The sequence below is a fragment of the Vulpes vulpes genome, chromosome 2, assembly GCF_048418805.1.
Source record: "Vulpes vulpes isolate BD-2025 chromosome 2, VulVul3, whole genome shotgun sequence".
NCBI lineage: Eukaryota > Metazoa > Chordata > Mammalia > Carnivora > Canidae > Vulpes > Vulpes vulpes.
The window spans coordinates 15,872,552-15,890,967 of record NC_132781.1 but is presented as its reverse complement, the minus strand read 5'-3'; the positions used below and the strand labels follow the sequence as shown (position 1 = coordinate 15,890,967).

Below are 18,416 nucleotides of genomic sequence, written 5' to 3'. Positions count from 1 at the left end.
CAATGTTTTAGAAGGAAACTTAAAGCTTCAAAAGAAAGGTCTAAAATCAATGACCTAATATTCTGCCTTCAGAAACTTAAAAAAAAAAAGAGCAAACTGAAAGGAAAGAAAGAGCTGAAATAAATAAAATAGAAAGTAAATCTGAATAACCTTGTATTTATTTTTAAAAATTGGATTTGTAATTAAAAGCTTTTCCACAAACGAAAGTTCAGACTCACGTGGTTTTATTGGTGAATTCTATCAAAGATTTAAGGAAGAAATAGTAACAAAATTTTTACAAATTTCAGAAAACTTATGAGGACAGCATAATCTTTTTTTTTTTTAACTTTTTTATTTATTCATGAGAGACACACACAGAGAGAGAGAGAGAGAGAGAGAGAGAGAGAGAGAGGCGCAGAAACACAGGCAGAGGGAGAAGCAGGCTCCATGCAGGAAGCCTGATGTTGATCCCGGGTCTCCAGGATCACAACCCTGGGCTGAAGGCGGTGCTAAACTGCTGAGCCACCTGGGCTGCCCAGGACAGCATTATCTTGTTATCAAATCAGGCAAAGACATGAGGAAAAAAGAAAACTATAGCTCAATATCCCTCATGAATATATACTAAAAAATCATTAAAAAGTGTTAGCAAATTGAATTTACATATATACACACACACACATACTCAAATATAAAGGATAATATATCATGACTAATTGGTTTAATCCCAGTTGCAAGGTTGATTTAACATTAGAAGTCAATGTAATTCACCATATTAATAAAATAAAGCAGAAAAGCCAAATGACCTTGTAACAGATGCATGAAAAGCATTTAAACAAAGTTCACTAATTTATGCTAAAAGCTCTTAGCTAACTAGGAATAGAAGCGAACTTCGTCAATTTGATAAAAGGCATCTGTGAAGAACCTACAGTGAACCTCATACTTAATGGTGAAAGATGGCGTGTTTTCAACCTGATGTCCAAAAGAAATCAAGGATATTTGTTTCACAACTTTTGTTTATCCTATTCTCAAGATCCTAACTGATGTATTAAGGCAAATAAAAGGAATAAGCTCACACAGATTGGAATGGAAAAGTAAAGCTATGTTTATTTTTTAGATGTCTTATAAATGACATGATTGCACATGTAGAAAGTTCTAACTAGGGACACCTGGGTGGCTGGGACACCTGGGTGGCTGAGCGGTTGAGCGTCTGCCTTCGACTCCGGGCGTGATCCTGAAGTCCTGGGATCAGGTACCCCATCGGACTCCCTGCATGGAGCCTGCTTCTCCCTCTGCCTGTGTCTCTGCTTCTCTCTTTGTCTCTCATGAATAAATAAAATCTTTTTTTTTTTAAAGGAGAAAATTCTAACTAATTTATATATAAAAAAAAGGGATGCCAGTGTGGCTCATTGCTTGAGCATCTGCCTTGTGCTCAGGATATGATCTTGGGGTCCTGGGAGCAAGTCCTGCATTGGGATCCTCGCAGGGAGCCTGCTTCTCCCTCTCCCTGTGTCTCTGCCTCTCTCTCTCTCTGTGTGTCTCTCATGAATAAATAAAATCTTTAAAAAAAATTTATAAAAAAAACACTAGAGGGGTGCCTGGGTGGCTAAGTCAGTTAAGCATCTGTCTTTGGCTCAGGTCATGATCCCAGGGTCGTGGGATCGAGCCCCCACGTTGGGCTCCCTGCCTAGTGGGGAGTCTGCTTCTCCCTCTCTCTCTTCTTCTCCCCCTGCTTATGCTCTCTCACTCGTGCTCTCTCTCTCTCAAATGAATAAATAAAATCTTTTTAAAAACCTATTAGAGTTTAAGTTTAGCTGGGATACAAGATCAATTTATGAAAATCTGTTGTAATTCTGTATACTAGTGATGTACAGTTGGCAGTAGAAATTTGAGAAACAATACCAGGGATGCCTGGGTGGTTCAGCGGTTAAGGGGACTGCCTTCGGCCCAGGGTGTGATCCTGGAGTTCCAGGATCGAGTCCCACATCAGATCAGACTCCCTGCATGGAGTCTGCTTCTCTCTCTGCCTTTGTCTCTGCGTCTCTCTCTCTCTGTGTGTCTCTCATGAATAAATAAAATGTTAAAAAAAAAGAAAAAAGCAATACCATTTGCAGTAGCATCAAGTAATATAAATATAAAAACATTCCCCAAGAACAGAAGAGTGAAGAATATTAGAATTCCTTATAATAGAATTTACCTTGTATTTTCGTTTCATTGATGAGGGCATTGAGGTACAAAGGATTATAGAACATTTGTTTAAGTAATCTCTACACCCAACATGGGGCTTGAACTCATGACCTGGAGATCAAGAGTCATATGCTCTATGAACTGAGTCAGCCAGGCGCCCTGCATTTTTAATTTAGGTGAATGGTTCAAAGTCTTTACCTTTTAGTTATACCTGAAATATTGCAACTTGTTGAATATTCTGGCCTGGCCTCTGTGTGGGGTAAACTATTTTATTGTAATACATGCTTGATGGTTTATAGGGTGATTAAAACTGGTTAGCTTGGTCTCTTAAACTGTTGGTGGGAATACAAATTGATGCAGCCATTGTTGAAAACAGTATAGAGGTTCCTCAAAAAATTAAAAATAAAACTACCCTACAATCCAGGAATCACACTATTGGGTATTTACATGAAAAATGCAAAAACACTAATTCAGAGGGACACATGCACCCCTATGTTTATTGCAGCATTATTTATAATAGCCAAACTATGGAAGTAGCCCAAGTATCCATCGATAAATGAATGGATAAAGCAGATGTGTGTAGATAGAATGGAATTCAGCCATAAAAAAGAATGAAATCTTGCCATTTGCAACAACATGGTTGGAGCTAGAGAATATAATGCTAAGCGAAATAAGTCAGAGAAAGACAAATACCACATGATTTTACTTACGTGGAATTTAAGAAACAGAACAAATGAGCAAAGGAAAAAAAGAGAGATAAATCAACAAATAGACTCTAAACTTTGGGGAACAGACTGATGGTTATCAGAGGGGAGGTAGGTGAGGAGATGGGGGAAATAGAGGATAGGGATTAAATAATACACTTACCATGATAAAAAAAAAAAAAGGATGTGTACCTTTGATTAATCCTTCTAGCAGTGAGTCCTTTTTACAGTGCTGTTGAAATAAACATTAAGTCGTGCAAAACTGATAACAGTGTGGAAAAAGAAAATTCGTTGGTTTAGTTGGTTAAAGTTTCATGTTAAAGATGGTCCTTGAATATCCTCCTGTACTCCCAGAGCGAGGGGAAAGTAATAACAAATCTTCATTGACCACCAGCTATATTTCAGGCACTGTTTTTCTCTTTTCCCCAATATATAGTATTATTTTATTTAATCCTTGCAATAACCATAGGTGGGTGTTCTTTTTTATCACAGATGAGAAGACCAGAGTTCATATATCATATAGCTTAAGTGATTTGCTTAGTTTCATGCGGTGGTTCGGTGATTCAGTCCTACATCTATCAAATTTTAAACTGTTGATACCAGCTGTTTTCAGTAATTTTGCTATTGTTCACACTCCTGGACCATCCCATTCTTTCCCATTCAGGAAATGCAAATAAGTGAGATTAATTTTTACAGTGCTAACTTGGAATCTGTTCCTTATTTTAGAAGTAAATCACTCAGAAAAAAAAGTCAGTGATGTAATTTGTGATATTTCTCACAGCTGATATGTCAAGACATCAGTTTTTTGTGTTTTTTTTTTTTTTTTTTTTTAAGTAGGCTCCAAACCCAGTCCCCCAGGCCCCAGTGTGGGGCCTAATGTGGGACTCAAATTCATGACCCTGAGATTGAGACCTGAGCTGAGACCAAGAGTTAGATGCTTAACTGACTGAGCCACCCAGGTGCCCCAAGACACCAGTCTTAAAGTAGTTTTGATAAAGTTTAATTCAATTCACTGTCTATATTTTTTAATTGTTGTGCTTAACTCTGAGCTCTAGGAGCTATCATGTGCCTTAGGAAATAATGTGCTTTAGAGGTATAATAAGTAGCAGTAACCTAGCTAAGAGTATTTTACTTGGGTTATACCAAAAAATTTTTTTAATATTTATTTATGTATTTATTTGTTTGTTTTTATTTATTTTTATTTATGATAGTCACACAGAGAGAGAGAGAGGCAGAGACACACACAGGCAGGGGGAGAGGCAGGCTCCTTGCACCGGGAGCCCGATGTGGGACTCGATCCCGGGTCTCCAGGATCGTGCCCCGGGCCAAAGGCAGGCGCCAAACCGCTGCGCCACCCAGGGATCCCCCTGAATTTTTTTTTTTTAAGATTTTATTTATTCATTCATAAGAGACACACACACAGAGAGAGAGACAGAGAAAGAGAGAGAGAAAGAGAGGCAGAGACACAGGCAGAGGGAGAAGCAGCCTCCATGTAGGGAGCCCAATATGGGATTTGATCCTGGGACCTCAGGAGCCGAAGGTAGACGCTCAACCGCTGAGCCACCCAGGTGTCCCGGGTTATACCAAATGTACCTCCCACTTTGATGATAGGTTAGTAGTGTAATTTTTGGAATTGGAGGGTAAGCAAATGAAGATTGCCATGGCTTAGTGGAAAATCCCTGAATTATTTTTTCCTAAACCAGATAGGTAGAAACTGGGAAGGGCTAAGATGTATGTGTAGGAGGTATAGTCATTGATTATATAAACTTAAAATTACTGTGTTAAATTCTAGCTTTTGAAGGGTCAGAGAGAGCATTAGGGTTGTCTGCCTGGCTTTTCTCTCTCTCTCTCCACCCCCCCTTCTCTTTTTCTCTTTTTTTCTCTCTTTCTTTCTGTTTGTTTCTTTTTTTCTGCCTGGCTTTTTGCATATGATTAAATTGAGGCTCAGAGAGCAGTTGACTTGCTTAAGGTTATGTCACAATCAGTATGCCAATATATTGTGTTCCTCAATAGAAATTTGTTATAGTTTCCTGTATGAGATGGCATTAGGTTTGTTTCTTACAGATTGAAGATCTCTTCAAAACAGTAAAAGCCAGGAGCTTAAACTTACTGATCATCAAACTTTCTTCAGGGTTACATATTTTTGGGATATTTGAAATCTGGATTATAGTGATCTTTATATTTAAGTGATGTTTATATTTTTGTTCTTAAGACTATTTCTTCTGTCTTGTCTTAACTGTGAAACTTCCATAGAACTTCTCTTTTCTATCTGTAAATATTGAATTTGTAGTTTTTAATCTGTGAAGGTGTTTCATAGCATAAAGGAGAAAGACTGAGGCTAAACTGCAAACTTTATAATGAAATACACAGTCCACATGACTGTTGCTTCTATATATTTTGAAATCATGCTCCTTTCCTCTACATTTTGCCTTTTTTAATGATTAATTTTTAGTTATATAAGGAATGCATACATACTTTTGTAATAATGAGAACAGTAATTGCTCTGAGAAGTTTGAGATATATCTATATTTTTAAATACTGTACTTATCCACTTGCATGCATATTTATGCATAGAAAACACCTTACTGATTTTTATGTGTAATTTTTACAGAAATTAAATTATACTCTTGTTTTGCAACTTATTATTTATTTATTTTTTAAAAATATTTTATTTATTTATTCATGAGAGACACAGAGAGGCAGAAACACAGGCAGAGGGATAAGCAGGCTCCGTGCGAGGAGCCTGACATGGGACTCCATCCTGGGTCTCCAGAATCATACCCTGGGCTGAAGGCGGTGCTAAACCGCTGAGCCACCTGGGCTGCCCAACAACTTGTTTATTTTTTACTCAACAGGTGATTTTGAGATCTACCATTTAGATGTGGCTACATGTTCTTTAAACAGTCATCCTATAAACACATCTGTTAGGACAGTGTTTTATCTCTTATGTAAAGTAATATGAGGGGCCTGGCTGGCTCAGCCAGTGGAGCATGGAACTCTTGATCTCAGGGTTATAAGTTCAAGCCCCACATCGGACGTGGAGGGAGCCTACTTAAAAGATGAGGGGCACTCGGGTGGCTCAGTTGGTTCAGAATCTGATTCTTGGTTTCTGCTCAGGTCATGATCTCACAGTTGTTAGATCGAGTGGGGAGTCTGCTCGAAGAGTCTGTCTGCCCCTGCCCCTATCCCTGTCTGCTCATGCCTTCTTTCTCTGAAATAAATAAATAAATACATAAACAAACAAACAAATAAATAAATAAAATATGAAGTGAGATAAAGGATTAAAAATTAGGGGGAGAAAACCTAATCCTTTCCATGGATGATCAGGATTAGGTTTGATAGTCTTCTCTGTCCACCACGGTTGCAGTGCCTCCTATGGTTGAAAGTAGCTTTCTGTATGGAGCAAAATTGTGCTGGATTTTTTTTTTCTTTTAAAAGCATTATTGAAACGTGATTCACACACCACACACACACACTTCGTCATTTATACAATTCAGTGGCTGGGTGTATTTACAAAGTTGTGCAACCATGATCATGATCAATTGTAGAACATTTTATCACTTCAAAGAGAAACGTTTATGCCTCAGATGTCACCCTCAAAACCCCCATCCCCCTCAGCTGTAGTCAACCACCAGTCCACTTTTTTGTCTCTATAGATTTGCATATTCTGAACATTTCATGTAAATGGAATCATACAATATGTGGCCCTTTGTAAGTGGCTTCTTTGATTTAGCATCTTGTTTTCAGGGTTCATTCATGTTATAGCATGTATCAGCACTTTATTTCTTTCCATTGCCAAAGAATACTTCACTGTATGGGTATGCCATATTTTTATTCATTCTTCAGTGTGATGGACATTTGGGTTTTTTTCCCCATTTTTTGGCTATTATGAATAATGGTGCTGTGAATATTCATGTGTGTATTTCTGGGTGCACATATGTTTTCATTTCTCTTGGCTGTATTCCTGGGCATAGAATTGCTGGATCTTCTGGTTAAGAGATACCCTGTTAAGGGCTAGAGCTAATGTAAGACTCCAGGATCTCATTTTTAGTCATTAGTTTAACCAAATTAGAAGCTGCCAGACTTTTCTAGTGTGGCTGCACCATTTTATATCCCTACCAGCAGTACATGATGGATAAACTTTCTTCATATCCATGCTGACACGTTATTATCTGTTTTTCTTTCTTTTTGTTATATGCATCAGATCCTGAATGAATTAATGTAGACTTTTATGAGGAGGTTTCCAGGAGAGAGGATAAAGGATTTCTTGTTTTTCTTCTTATTGTTGGGCTTGCTTGTTGTCTGGAAATGGGTTTTATTAAATTACATCGTTAGGATTTGGCATGACTAAAATATTACAAAAATCATTACTATTAATTAAGGATTTTCTTGACAGTGTACTGTAATATTTTTGTTTTCTTACTAAAACACAATTATCATTCATTGAAAATCATTTTCTTTTTTTTTTTTTTTTTTTGTTGAAGGGTGTTGTTTTGACCTGGTATATTCATTTTAAGTTTCAGTTAATCTAAAAGAAAAAAAAAAAGTTTCAGTTAATCTGATTTTTTGTTTGTTTGGGAGGAGGTTGGGCTTTTAAAAAAATATATTTAATTTTTTAAAAGATTTTATTCATTTATTCATGAGAGACACAGACAGACAGGCAGAGGCACAGGCAGAGGGAGAAGCAGGCTCCCTGCAGGGAGCCTGATGTGGGACTTTATCCTGGAACTCCAGGATTGCCCCCTGGGTGGAAGGCAGGCGCTAAACCGCTGAGTCACCCAGGCATCCCTGGGCTTTTTTTTTTTTTTTTAATTATTTATTTATTATTATTATTTTTGAGGTTGGGCTTTTTAATTTTTTAATCCACAATATAGTTAACATACAGTGTGATATTAAATTCAGGTGTACAAAATAGTGATTCAGTAGTTCTATATATTACTCGATGCTCATCGTAAGTGTACTCTTAAGGCTTTTTTTTTAAGAGGTGTAATTGACATACAACACTATATTAGTTTCAGATACATAATAGAATTACCCTACGCTGGTCAAAATCAAATGGAAGTAAAAAAAAAATGAAGTAAAAAATAAACTTCATTATATCTATGCCACCCAAAGTATGTTTGCTACTGTTATTATTAGAGTTAAACCAATTGATTGAATTGAATATTTTTCCTGGCTTTCTAGATAGCTTCACCTGGAATCGAGATTGATTATCATAGTAAAAGAGCTACCTCAGTTACATTGGCTTACAGTTATAAAAATTGTATTGAAATACATTAAAATGGTGCTGCCATCTTTTAAATACATCAAATTGATTTTGTTCTTTAAAAATAATTTTTCTTGAGAACGTTGCTGAAGATGGTTCTGTAAGTTAAGAGTATAGCAGTCCCTGCTAAATTGGGAACATTCCGGAAGTAGTGGGATTCTGCCAGTTGCTGAGTATGCTTATTCTGAGTATGCATTCTGCAGCTGGGGAAATAACCACATCAGTGTTCATGTCCCACTATTAGGTGGACCTGGGCTAAAATTCGACTGATCCCCTGACATCCCTAAGCCCCTCTTTTGACTGGTGGATCACAGTGATGTTTTGGGTCTTCTGGAATTAGTGTCTGTTCAGAGCCAGTGTCTAGTAATCCTCAAAGAATCTTTGATTATTTCATTTTACCCCATGCAGAATCACCTTGGTAGACAGTGGTAGTCCTTTTGGGGAAAGCTTGTGGAGAGAAAAATTAACAGTGTAAATTTTTCGTGGCATAGTGGGATCCTTCCTCAAGAAGACTGCTTCATTCACTGATTCTGGGTCTATAAAGTGACTCAAATCTTGGGATTAAGGGGCCCTGGCTCTGTGCTTGTTTGTTTCTTTTTTAAAAAAAAATTTATTTATTTATTTATTTGAGAGAGGAGTGCATAAGCAGGTGGAGGGCAGAGGGAGAGGGAGAAGTAGGCTCCCCCACTGAGCAGGGAGCCTGATGCAGGGTTAGGTCCCAGGACCTTGGGATCATGACCTGAGTTTAAGGCAGATGTTTAACTGACTGAGCCAACCCGGCACCCCCCACCCCCTGTGTTTTTAATGATTGAAATTAAGCTTTTGTTCCCTTGACCTAGACTCTTCTGCTTATACAGATCAGGTAAGAATTTAATAGATTTCCCTTGGGGCACCTGGGTAGCTCAGTTGATTAAGCTCCCCACTCTTGATTTCAACTTAGGTTATGATCTCAGAGTTGTGAGCCTGAGCCCTGTGTCAGGCTCTGCTTTGACATGGAGCCTACTTAAGATTCTCTCTCCCTTTCTTGCTGCCCCTCCCCCCTGCTTGCACATACATGCTCTCTCAAATAAATTCATTCATTCATTCATTCATTCTTAAAAGAAAAAAGAATTTATTAGACTTCCAATCTATTTCACTTTTAGTAAACACTGATCAACTAGCCAGTGCCCAGCATCTCTGGGAATCAGACTGTTCTAAATGCTGACTTAACTCTGCTAGGGTATGAAAGGGTGGTGCTACCAATGTTTAAAAAAAAGTATGAAAAAAAAAAAAAAAACGTATGGAGACCCTTAGTTTTTATTTTAGCTTTTTATTTTTATTTTTTTCCAAGTTTTTATTTAAATTCAAGTTAGTTAATGTATAGTGTAGTATTGGTTTCAGGAGTAGAATTTAGCAATTCATCACTTAAATGTAACACCTAGTGCTTATTGCGGCAAGTGCTCTCCTTAATGCCCATCATCCACGTAGCCCATCCCTCCACCCACCCACCATCCTCCAGTAATCCTCAGCTTGTTCTCTGTGGTTATGAGTCTCATATGGTTTGCCTCCCTCTCTATTTTTATCTTATTTTCTTTCCCTTTCCCTGTGTTCATCTGTGATGTTTCTTAAATTCCACACGAGTGAAATCATATGGTATTTGTCTTTCTTTGACTGACTTATTTCATTTAGCATAATATACTCTAGTTCCACCCACATTGTTGCAAATGGCAAGATTTCATTCTTTTTGCTGGCTGAATAATATTCCTCTGTATGTATACGTGTCTGTGTGTGTGCGCACAGATCACATTTTAATCCATTCATCAGTTGATGGACACTTGGGCTCTTTTCATAGTTTGGCTGTTGTTGATAATGCTGCTATAAACATTGGGGTGCAGGGGCACCTGGGTGGCTCACCTATCGAGCATCTGCCTTTGGCTCAGGGTGTTCATTCCAGGTCCTGGGATTGAGCCCCATGTCGGGCTCCATGCAGGGAGTCAGTCTGCTTCTCCCTCTGCCTGTATCTGCTTCTCTCTCTGTGTCTCTCATGAATGAATAAATTTTAAAAAATCTTTAAAAAATTGGGGTGTGTGTACTCAAATCGGTATTTCTGTATCCTTTGGGTAAATACCTAGGAGTGCAACTGCTAGATTGTAGGGTAGTTCTATTTCTACCTTTTTGAGGAACCTCTATACTGTTTTCCAGAGAGGCTATACCAGTTTGCATTCCCACCAACAGTGCAAGAGGGTTCCCCTTGGGAGGCCCTTAGTTTTAATTTCCATTAGGTATAACCTTTAATAGAGTATCTTAACTACTTCAGGTAGTTTGACCCTGTCATCAGCTATGTTCCTCTGTACTTAATCAAGTTTAACTTTTGTCTGTTGTTCTCAATTCTTAAATTCCTTTTAAGATGCCAATTTAGTCTACTAGAGTGAAAAAGATTAACCTTTGGCCCCTACTTCTACAAGTTTTTCTTAGTTTATATGGGCTTTATCATGTGCTAAAGTCTGGTTGTCAACATTTGTATTTTAACCTCAATTTTCATAGGTTTATAACTTATACACAAAGTTTTCTTTCTTTCTTTTCTTTTCTTTTTTTTTTTTTTAAGATTTTATTTATTTATTCATGAGAGACACAAAGAGAGAGGCAGAGGGAGAAGCAGGCTCCTTGCAAGGAGCCGTACGTGGGACTCGATCCCGGGACCCTGGGATCACACCCTGGGCTGAAGGCAGGCGCTATACCGCTGAGCCACCCAGGGATCCCTACACAAAGTTTTCTTTGGCTTGTGACTAAAGTACTCTTTTAAAGCTCCCTCCCCCCCAATACATTTTTAAGTATATTAGAAAATTTTTTATTTGGTTTTAGAAATCATACTTTTTAAAACAAGAAAATCGGCTTTTCAATTTTTTAAACCGTCCATTGACTTGTCTGTTTTTTACTTATGAAGAAATGATTAAACGAAGACAGGGTAGGGATCCCTGGGTGGCTCAGCAATTTAGTGCCTGCCTTCAGCCCACGGCATGATCCTGGAGTCCCAGGATCGAGTTCCGCATTAGGCTACCTGCATGGAGCCTGCTTTTCCCTCTGCCTGTGTCTATGCCTCTCCCTCTCTTTCTGTGTCTCTCATGAATAAATAAATAAAATCTTAAAAAAAAAAAAAAAAAACAAGACAGGGTAAATAGTTTAAATGTTGGCATGGAAAATGAGGCTTTTGCTAAGGAGTCTTATTATCATACATTGTTAAAAATTTTTTTCTAGCTTCTATTTGAACCTGAGATGACTCTTTGAAGGGACAGTTTCCCCTCCCCAGTGACTTGGATATTAGTAAGTGTTCTAAATAGCTATTGTATATCAAATAACAAGTGACAGACTATTTTACTTAAAAATATATGAAAAATATGATATAATTGTTAAACTTGGGTGGATGAAGATGTTCTTAATATACAAGAGTGTGAATTTACCATTACAGTTTAAGGTTTCAGAAAAAAAAAGAACAAAATAATAAAAGTAGAATAAGAAATAAATATACTGCAAAACAGACAACTAAGAACCCAGAGTTGGAAAATTGGGAAACACGGGATGCCTGGGTGGCTCAGCGGTTGAGCATCTGCCTTCAGCTCAAGATGTGATCCCAGAGTTCCAGGATGGAGTCCCACATCGGGCTCCTGCATAGAGCCTGCTTCTCCTTCCTCTGCCTGTGTCTCTGCCTCTCTCTCTGTGTCTTTCATGAATAAATAAATAAAATCTTAAAAAAAAAAAAAAAAAAGGAAAATTGGGAAACAGCAGGAAAAATTGAGGGATAAATTGGGATAACAAAAGATACTGAGGACTTACAAAGTGAAAAAACTGGAAATGGATGCATTATATCCTATTAATATGAAAGTCTCAGCGGAATAGGGATCCCTGGGTGGCGCAGCGGTTTGGCGCAGCCTTCAGCCCAGGGCGCGATCCTGGAGACCCGGGATCGAATCCCACATCGGGCTCCGGGTGCATGGAGCCTGCTTCTCCCTCTGCCTGTGTCTCTGCCTCTCTCTCTGTGACTATCATAAATAAATAAAAATTTAAAAAAAAAAAAAAAAAAAATCTCAGCGGAATAGATGATTTCACTGGAAGTAGGAATTCATGTTGACAATATGTAAAAATCAAGATAGATTCCTATAACCAAGTAAAAATCAAGATTTATAAAATTATCTTTTCCTCTCCTATTCCTTGAAGTAGAGCAAAAATCCAGTCCCTAGTTACATGCTTTCTCCTAATCTTTTAAAGAATAGGGAGTTTTCATGTTAAATAATAACATAGAAATAATAAATTCCAATAGCAAAATCTGACAAATATGAGGAATTAAAAATATAGCCTACTTTCATTTATGAATATATAGATGTTTATTTATTTTTTCTTCTAAAGATTTTATTTATTCATTCATGAGAATACACCCAGAGAGAGAGGCAGAGACACAGGCAGAGGGAGAAGCAGGCTCCATGCCGGGAGCCCGACGTGGGACTCGATCCTGGGACTCCAGGATCGCGCCCTGGGCCCAAGGCAGGCACTAAACTGCTGAGTCACCCAGGGATCCCCTGTTACCTTAAAAATTGATTAATATAGGGATCCCTGGGTGGCTCAGCGGTTTAACGCCTGCATTGGGCCCAGGGCATGATCCTGGGTCCTGGGGTTGAGTCCCACATCGGGCTCCATGCATAGAGCCTGCTTTTCCTTCTGCCTGTGTCTCTCCCTCTCTCTCTGTGTCTCTCATGACTAAATAAATAAGATCTTTAAAAAAATTGATTAATATATCTAGTGTGAGTATAGCTCAAAGGCTAGTAGCACATATTTTGAAGCCACACTGCTTAGGTCTGTATCCTGGCTCTGCTTACCAGCTGTGTGACCTTGGGGAGTTTAGTTTACTAAGTTTTCTTATGATTTCTTCATCTATAAATGAGAGTAATTACAGCAGCTGTCTTAAGCTGTGCATAGTGTGCTAGGACTGCCATAACAGACTGGGTGGTTTAAAGAACAGAAACTTATTTTTTCACTGTTCCGAGGCTGTTAAGTCCAAGATCAAGGTGTTAGCCGGGTTGGAGTTTTTTCTGAGGCTTTCCCTCCTTGGCTTACAGATGGCCACCTTCTCACTGTGTCCTCATATGATGTTTCCTCAGTATGTGTGCATGTCTGGTGTCTGTGTCCTCATTTCCTTTTCATAAAGACATCAGTCATACTGGATTAGGGCCCACTTTAACAATCCCATTTTAACTTAATTTCTTCTATTTATTATTTTTTTTAAGATTTTATTTCTTTATTCATGACAGACACAGGCAGAGGGAGAAGCAGGTTCCATGCAGGGAGCCTGATGTGGGACTCGATCCCGGAACTCCAGGATCACGCCCTGAGCTAAAGGCAGGCGCTTAACCGCTGAGCCACCCTGGAGTCCCTAATTTCTTCTTTTAAAGGCCCTATCTCCAAATACATTCTGATGTCTTGGGGGTTAGGTCTTCAACATAAATTTGAGGAGGACACAGTTGAGCCCATAGCAGGTTGTTACCAGGATTAAATATTATAGAATGCCTTGCCTCTGTAGCAATTCTTACCTAAGTATCGTTTATCATTATTGATTAACTATAGCAAGTAAATGATACATAAAAACTTAAAAAAACTTTATTTCAAAATAATTACAGATTTAAAGGGAATTGCAAAAGATTTGCATGGAGGTTTCATGTAGTTTCCCTCCCTAATGTAACCATTTTGCATAGTTACAGTACTAAAACTAGGAAATGAGCACTGATAAAATCCACACAACTCATTCAGATGTCACATTATACATGCACCATTTGTGTGTGTGAATGTACACATCTGTTTACTTTTATTATTTGTGTAGCTTCTTTTTTTATGAGTTATTTTAGAGAGTGGGGGGCGGGGCAGAGGGAACAAATCTTCAAGTAGACCCCCATTAAGTGTGAACCCTGATGCAGGGCTTGTTCTCACTCATGCAGTACTCCATCTCACGACCCTGAGATCACAACCTGAGCTGAAATCAAGAGTTGCCTGCTTAACCAACTGAGCCACCCATGTGCCCATGTATAGCTTCTTATAACCACAATCAAGATGCAGAACTGCTCCATCACCACAAGGCTCTCTTGCTACTCCTTTTTAGCTATCCCTACCTCCTCTTCTTTGAAATCCTAACCCTTGACAACCACTAATCTGTTTACATCCTTGTAAATTTATTATTTTGAGAAGTACATATATATGTTTTATATATATATATGTATGTATATATATATAATATACAAATGGAATCATTTAGTGTATATTCTTTGGAGATTGGCTTTTTTTACTTGGCATTATTTCCTTGAAGTCCATCCAAGTTGTTGCATGTGTAAATAGTTCATTCCTTTTGATTGCTGAGTAGTAGTCCATGGTGTGGATATACCACAGTTTGTTTAACCATTTACCCATTAAAGGGCTGGTTTCTTTCCAGTTTTTGGCTGTTATGGGTGTTGATTTTGTAAGTTCTTCATAGAGTTTGGATACTGACCCTTTATCTGATACATAATTTGCAAATATCTTCTCCCCTTCTGCCCATTTCTTAGCTGATTGTTTTTTGGGTGTTGAGTTTGATAAAGTTCGTAGTAGATTTTGAGGTTTTGGCTATTTAAAAAATTTTTATTCATGAGAGAAACACAGAGACAGAGACATAGGCAGAGGGAGAAGATATTTGGCTCCTCACGGGGAGCCCTATATGGAATTTGATCCCCAAACTCCAAGATCACGCCCTGAGCCAAAGGCAGATGCTGAACCACTGAGCCACCCAGACATCCCGAGGTTTTGGCTATTATGAATAAAATCATTATGAACATTTGTGTACAGGTTTGTATGTGAACATTATTTCTCTGGAACAAATGTCCAGTAGTATACAGTTCTTGGGATATGATATGTGTTAAGTACAATTTTAGTTTTTAAAGAAACTGCCAAACAATTTTCTAATTTGGCTCTACCTTTTTACATTCTCACCAGCAATGTATGAGTGATTCAGTTTTTCTATATACTTGGCCAGCATTTAAATTTGTCACTGTATTTTATTTTAGTATTCTGATAGGTGTATAAGGACATTTTGTTGCAGTTTGAATTTGTACTTCCCTAATGGCTAATGATGTTGAACATCTTTGTCATGCTTATTAGCCCATCTTTGTATCTTTGTCAGTGAAATGGCTGTTCATGTCTTTTGCCAGTTTTCTATTGGATTAAAAATTACTGTTTTAAGTGTTTTATATAGTCTAATTTTAAGCCCTTTGCCAGATATATGTGGTTAGGAAATATTTTAGTCTGTGATTTGTCTCTTTGTCCTACAAGGTCTTTTGCTGAGTAAAAGTTTTAAATGTTGAGGAGGTTCCATTTATTAATTTTTCCTTTTATAGATCAAGCTTTTGGTGTCAAGTCTAAGACCTCTTCTCCTAGTCCTGTGTTGTGAAGATTTTCTCCCCCATTTTTCCCCCTAAACGTTTTATGGTTTTGTTTTACATTTAAGTCCTTTTTTTTTTTTTTTTTTTTTTAAGATTTTATTTATTTATTTGAGAGAGAGAGAGCATGAGCCAGGGGAGAGGGAGAGGGAGAAGCCTACTTACTCCCTGCTGATAGGGAACCAGAAGCATGGCTGGATCCCAGGACCCTGAGATTATAACCTGAGCTGAAGGCAGACACTTAACGGACTGAGCCACTCAGGAGCCTCTACATTTAAGTTCTTGATCTCATTTTTTTTTTTTTTAAGATTTTATTTATTTATTCATGAGAGGCAGAGGCAGAGGGAGAAGCAGGCTCCATGCAGGAAGCCTAATGCGGGACTCGATCCTGGACATAGGCATAGGCATGAATAAATAAATAAATAGGCATAGGCAGACACTCAGCCACTGAGCCACCCAGGTGTCCCTTGATCTCAGTTGAGTTAGTTCTTTAAATAAGTTATGAGGTTTAAGTTGAGGTTCATTTTTTGTGTGTGTGTATGTCTAATTGCTCCAGCACCAGTTTGTTGAAAAGTCTATCAAATTGTTTTTGTGCTTTTGTCAAAAACTAGTTGGGCATATTTGTGTTGGTCTGTTTTTATCAGTTGTGAGAATTAAATATGCTAATGTATAATGCTCAGCCCATGCAAGTGCTACTACATAAGTGTTGGCTATTATTATTATTATTATTATTATTACAATGGCAAATAAGTAATAGCTTTTTAAAAAGCATTTGGATGAACTCAGTAGCCATCTCAACTTTCAAATTTAAAAAACAATATAGTTTTTAAAAAATATTTATTTGAGAGAAAGAGAGAACATGCGTGCATGTGTTCATGAGCTGGGGGAGGGGCAAAGAGAGAGAGAAATCTCATGCAGGCCCCTGTGCTCAATCCCATGACCTCGAGATCATAAGGTGAGCTGAAACCAAGAGTCACTTAACCAACTGAGCCACGCAGGTACCCCAGTACAGTTTTTATTTTTATTATTATTTTCTAAATTTTTAAAATATTTTATTTATTTATTCATGAGAGACACACACAGAGAGAAGCAGAGACAGAGGCAGAGGGAGAAGCAGGCTCCATGCAGGGAGCCTCATGTGGGACTCGACCCCAGATCCCGGCATCATGCCCTGAGCAGAAGGCAGATGATGCTCAACCTCTGAGCCACTTAGGCGTCCCTCATTGTAGTTTTGATTTGTTTTCCCTAATGATTAGTAATGTTGAGTCTCTTTGTGTGCTTATTGGCCTTTTTGTGTATCTTTGGGCAAATGTTTGTTCAGGTCCTTTGCCCTTCTTAAAAAATTTCTAAGTAAACTCTATCCCCAACGTGGGGCTGAACTCACAATCCTGAGATTTAAGAGTCACAAGCTCTACCAACTGAGCTAGCCCCTATCCAGTTGTTTTTTTAAAGATTTATTTATTTATTTATTTATTTATTTATTTATGAGAGAGAGAGAGAGAGAGAGAGAGAGAGAGAGGCAGAGACACAGGAGGAGGGAGAAGCAGGCTCCATGCCGGAAGCCCGACGTGGGACTCGATCCTGGGACTCCAGGATCACGCCCTGGGCCAAAGGCAGGCGCCAAACCACTGATCCACCGAGGGATCCCCCCCTATCCAGTTTTTAATTAGGTTGTTTGTTGTATTCTTTTTGATTTGTAGGAAGGAATTCTTTGTATATTCTGGATATTAACCCCTTATCATAGGGTATATGATTTGCAAATATTTTCTCCCATTTGCAAATATGATTACTCTGTTGATCATGTTCTTTGATGCACAGAGGTTTTTAATTTTGATGTAGTCCAGTATATCTATTTTTTTGTAGTTGATGCCTGTACTTCTGGAGTTCTCGATTTTGAATTCATTTCTGTATGTGGAGTAAGATAAGAGTCCAACTTCATTTTCTTGAATTTGGATATCCACTTTTCCCAATACCCACTTGCTGAGAAGACTGTCCTTTCATCATTGGATGGTCTTGAAAATTATCTTATATCGAGTCATTATGCAGTACACCTTAAACTTATGCATAGTCGTGTATCAATTATATCTCCGTAAAACTGAAAAAAAATCAAAAGAAAACATTGGAAAAAAACATATGAAAGGGTTTATTTCTGGGCTTTCAATTTTATTCCATTTTTCTCTATGTCTGTCTTTATGCCAGTGTCATCTTACTTTGATTATTATAGCTTTGTAGTAAATTTTGAAATTAGGAAGTGGAAGGCTTCCAACTTTGTTCTTTTACAAGATTGTTTTGGCTGTTTGAGGTCTTAATACAACTTTTAATGGTAAAGCACTAGAGGAGTTACCTTGAAAAAGAACAAAACCTTTATGCTTATTATTTCAGTCAGTAAAATGTGAAACATATGAGATATATATTGTGGAAAGGAAGATATAAACTTATTTACAAATGATGTGGTTTTATATCTAAACAACTAAATCAAAAGGAACAAACTAATAGATGATTAGAAAGAATAATCAGTAAAGTGGGATCTCATTTCGGTTCTGATTTGTATTTCCCCCTTACCTAATGATGTTGAACTTATTTTCATGTGCTTATTGACCATTTGTATATAGTTTTTGGAGAAATGTCTGTTCAGATCTTTTGCCATTTTTAAATTGTTTTTGCTCAGAAGTCAGCTGTTAATGTTACTGTGATTCCCTTGTAAGTGATGTGTTATATTTCTGCTTTCAAGATTTTCTCCTGTCTTTGCCTTTGAGCATTTTTCCTATGATGTGTCTCTTTGTGAATCTCTTTGTGTTTATCCTGCTAAGAATTCATTAAGCTTCCTGGATGAGTATGTTATTGCTTTTCAATAAA

General features: G+C 37.8%; 1 protein-coding gene across 7 annotated transcripts in view; it reads left to right on the top strand.

The window, feature by feature from the left end:
- TLK2 (tousled like kinase 2) overlaps positions 1-18,416 on the top strand; it is a 117,582-nt gene that overhangs the window by 25,911 nt on the left and 73,255 nt on the right. For 2 of the 7 annotated variants that reach the window (XM_072746912.1, XM_072746913.1), the window contains exon 3: positions 11,368-11,433. The exons of the other annotated variants lie outside the window; for them this stretch is intronic. The gene's annotated coding sequence lies outside the window, so the exon portion shown is untranslated. The remainder of the gene's footprint in view (positions 1-11,367; positions 11,434-18,416) is intronic. 7 annotated transcript variants of the gene reach the window in all.